Genomic DNA, 4,592 nt, shown 5'->3' on the forward strand with positions numbered 1-4,592 from the left:
TTCTTTCTTGTTGGCTTTTTATTGGTTTTTGTCTCGTTTGCTTATTGCATGATTAAGCTTTGCATCCGACTGCAAGAATTCAAATGGCAAAGTTGTCTTTTTACCTCCTCATATTTCAAAAGGTAGGTCTAGATTGTTTGCTGGATTAATTAGAAAACTAAGCAATTCAATTTTCCTATCCCTGAATTTCTAGTCTTGTGTACTCGGGCAAACCTTTTTCATGACTGAGTTTAACATCTACAAGTAAAATTCTAGTATTTCCAACTATTTTTTCTTGTTATTTCACGTATATCAAAAAAGTTCTATAGTAATTATTTTAAATAATATTTCAAATAATACACTATCTAAATATTCCCAATATTTGATACCACCAATGTAGTACATAACAGATTTTTTTTTTTGACAAATGGACGATTATTGAAGTTATCAAGAGCACATTGACAATGATAACATTTATTGGAACTTGGCAACATGTATACTGTATAATCTAAATTTGTTCTTAGTTCAACTAAACACCAAGCCAAATGAACTTCCAGTAGGTACTTTATTTTAATGCACAAAGAAGATGAATACAAATTATGAAACAAAAACGGTTGTATTCTTTTTTCCGTTCATGGAACAAGTAATTGACCAGATCACGTATCGTAATAAACTTCTTTATGATGTTGGATTTTTGCCAAAGATTTCACTTATAACGCTTCCCTTCCCCCCCCCCCCCCCTCCCCCTCCCTCTTCAACAGCCCTCCTTGAAAATATTGTTTATTTATGTATGCTATCATTATAAGTTTTTCTTCTCATTTTCTTTGTTGTGAAAAATATCTGATTCTCACTTGTCATTGTAGACTCTTGTCTTAGTATGATCATTACTAGCAGGTTGCATTACTTTCTATGAAAAATTTAATATTTCTTTTATTAAGGGTGGCAAATTTGAAAAAAAAAAGAAAAAGAAAAGAAAGGATGACAAATTTTAAGCTGTTGTTTAAATCAATTATTCGAAGGGTTATTAGGTATTAGGAAAACAGTAATAACTACAACAACAGAAAACGGCTTTGACGTGAAAATTCACTTTCCTTAAAGAACTTTGTACTTCAAAAGTGTTTAGTCGTCCAAATGTTAGAAAGGAGTTTATTAGCTCTTGTCATATTGCAGCCATGGTTTGCGCTTTTTAACAACATTAAGTACTATCCTTGTTTATTATCTTCCAGCTACATCTAATAATCTAGAGGTTTAAACTAATAATTCTAATCATGCTGTCATGTAAATCTCATTCTAACAGTTGCGTTAGTGTTTCATATATGCTAATTTTCAAGTTTACAATTCCTTTTATCTTTTATTTAGTTCTAGTTTATAGCTTTTCGAAGTTAGCAAGAAATATAGCTTCAAAGTTTCTCCACCTTGTCACATGATCTTTGAATATGTACACATTCAGCCCCATTTGAATCTAACAAAATCTATATCTGAATCTACATAGTTCTCCAAAAAATTATTCAATGCCAGAAAGTTGATGTAGAGATAAAAATTTCAAAATATCAACTGATGGAGAAAGCAGTACAACAGCTTTTGCCTGAATGGACAACATCAAAAGCATCAGCAGCACCTCACTTAGATGGCAGAAGCCTCAATCTTGAATTTGAAGCTGAAGCAAAACGTGCCAAACTATTAGCAGTGCAGAAGCTGGACCCTACAGCGAGAAGGTGGTCAACTTTAGCATAAATTAATCATGCTCTTAGATTTATATAAACTAGCAGATGTTCATGGTGATAAATCGTAATTATGCCCAATGCAGTTTTGGCTAATAGTTATGAATATTATATATGAAAAAAATTACATAATATTGTTTTAAGTGTGTTAATTTGTTAATCTTTTAACAAAAACTAAGTCATAAATAAGAATAACATTTTTTGTTATATGATATTTAGTAGGATTAATCCACAACTGAATAATAGCTGGACACAGGTCAATTTTAATATTCACAGAAAAGAAATATTAGTTTGTCGTATTTGAGTTATTATTTAGTAAAACAAATGTATGATTAAAGCTAAGAAATGGACAAATAGACTTTTACTGCTATTGAAGTTAAAACTTATCTATTTATCTTTAAAATACAAGACTAACATTATAAGAATTATCGTCTACATGAAAATGATACTCTATAAGAGTTGAGCTTCTGATTGCCAACACTATGTAGGTTATCTTTTTTCCAATCATCCCGCTGCCTTACCTTTTCTTGAATAGCTACATCGTCATCATCCTCCTCTTCACCACGTCTCAAGTTATCCTTAGGACCTTAACCAATGTGAAAGTAGTCAATTTCTGTAATAATCAACAACCAAAATGTGAACAACATTTTTCAGTAAATCCACTCCAACTTCTAATCTGAGCAGGTGCATGGCATTTCTTAAAATATAATTGGCTTCTTGATTCATCATATATCAAGTCAACAAAATCGCGGTAGCATCTCTAACATGTATGAACATTTGATGGTGTTGAGAAAACAATGTAGATGACCTATTAGTCTATTTAAAAACAGAAAAAAAAAGGAAACTATAGAAGGAAATAAAAAAAAATAGGGTGTAGTGTTTGTGTCTGATATAGAGAGAGAGAGGAAGAGAGCGTTTGCTAAAGAAACAGGGTGGAATACAATTTAGGTTCTCAGGTCGTATTAGGAAAGTTTACTATGAGCTCCGACAATTCTGACCTCATTTGGAGACAATAAAGGCTTGGTAAATGGGATAATTATCTAGCACCATCCAAGCAAGAGCGTCCTCACCCCCTTGCAAAAAACCAAAAGGTGAACCACTGGGTTAGTACATTGTTGGTAGAAAAAGTTTTGCAGTTGCTGGGAAGAACATATTGAGAATCACCTTAACTGAAACTCAAAATTTTTCACTAATAAAGCCAATTCCTAGTTAATTTCTCTAACTTTTTCCTTTCTTTCTATTTTTGAATACGCAATTTCCTTTTTGCTGTAAAAGTAGGGTTGAAAGCCATAACGCTCCAGTGGAGGCAACAAATTCAAATCCGAGTATAGCAGGGGAAGTGACATAGCAAAATCTACCCAAATGACATCAAAACCAATATATGGTAGTTCATCACTACCTAAATTGACCCAAATGACATGTATCCTGACATAGGTTACATATCTCAACGTGGTGATTAGAATGAAACTCCATATTTTTAATAGGATACATGCAATCAAAATCCCGAAAGATAAAAATATTGATATCATAAATACCGAAGAGATGGAGAAGTAGTTATGATTGGTTTTAGAAACAGACAAACTTGAAGCAGCTACTGATTGCTAATTCTCAAGAAAATATCCCTCTATTTTCATTAGATTATCACCTCCAAAAGATCAATTACATGTCAACTTATAGGCAGGAAAAAATATCAGCATGTTGAAGTTAAAAAAATATAGAAAATAAACTGCATAGTGAAGTTCCTTCATGTTTTATTTAGGCAAACAAAAGGGTGAAAGTTAAGAAAAATTTTATTTAATTATGGAGTTTTTTACATAAAATTTCCCATAGTATATCTGTATAATCAAGTACATTGAGGCAAACCACGAAGGAAGTGTAGATATACCTCTTGCTATTCAATTTGAAGCATTTACGAGTAAATCAATTAAAATCTTGAAGCCTCTAGCAAAATTACCATCACCTCCTGCTTACATTTTCACCTAAAAAGGAATCAAACCAAGATATGTAAGCTGAGTAAAAATAAGTTTCAAAAACAAAGGAAGAGCCATTTTTTGGATGGATGCAATGAACTATGAAAATTTTTAGATTAATAGAGAAATATAATAATGATGTAGCAATATGATCCATTTCCAGTTTATGATACATAATTTACAGTCTGTTAAAAAATGACTGCCTTTTCGTTTGAGACATCTCACAGATTGCCTTTTGTGAGTCAAGAGTAGTATATAAACCTGCAAGGTAGATAACCACAAAAAAGAAAAAAAAAAAAAAAGCAAAATCAGATCAGCTGAAAATCCAGAGTAAAAAAAAATAGTAGAAAAAATACTTAGAATCAAATGACTTTTCCCACTTTCAAAATTTCTAGATAATCTTTTCACAAGTGACCATTTGTTCCTAATCATTCGAAAGAGCTAGGGAGTAAAACCACCTAAATTAAAGCCAACTAAAATGCATTGAATATTTACCATACTCAATAACAAACTCAAGGAATAGAGTAACTTTCTGCTATATTGCACAAGAGCCAAAATTTACAGCCTTAAAGCACCACGTGAAATCGAGAAATCTCTCAAATTTAAAGAAAGATAGCTAACTATTTTCTTCATCGTTCAAAAGGAAATATATAACAAGTACTTTTCAGTTCCATAAAACTTACCATTCATCTGCTGAGGAATGTTAGTAATCCGTGACAAAATCTTCAAACATGCAACTACAACACTGGAAAAAAAACTAATAACAAATCTAAAAGGAAAAAAGGTGCCAAGAAAACAGGAGCTCCAACAGCGAGACATTTGCATCTTTGTTATTCTTGCTGAAGAAAAATATTGGTTGAAAGGTAAAGGTATTACCTTTTAAACTTGAATTCCACCATTGATATTTAAGAGTAGGGTAGAC

General features: G+C 31.8%; 1 long non-coding RNA gene across 1 annotated transcript; it reads right to left on the bottom strand.

The window, feature by feature from the left end:
- Positions 1-2,190: 2,190 nt before the first annotated feature.
- LOC113743342 (uncharacterized) lies at positions 2,191-3,906 on the bottom strand. Its single transcript, XR_003461084.2, has 3 exons — positions 3,586-3,906; positions 2,699-2,773; positions 2,191-2,286 (listed from the first exon to the last, which is right to left on the bottom strand). It is a non-coding gene; the product is annotated as an uncharacterized lncRNA (long non-coding RNA).
- Between the last annotated feature and the right edge of the window lie 686 nt (positions 3,907-4,592).

Source organism: Coffea arabica, chromosome 5e (genome assembly GCF_036785885.1).
Source record: "Coffea arabica cultivar ET-39 chromosome 5e, Coffea Arabica ET-39 HiFi, whole genome shotgun sequence".
Lineage (NCBI taxonomy): Eukaryota > Viridiplantae > Streptophyta > Magnoliopsida > Gentianales > Rubiaceae > Coffea > Coffea arabica.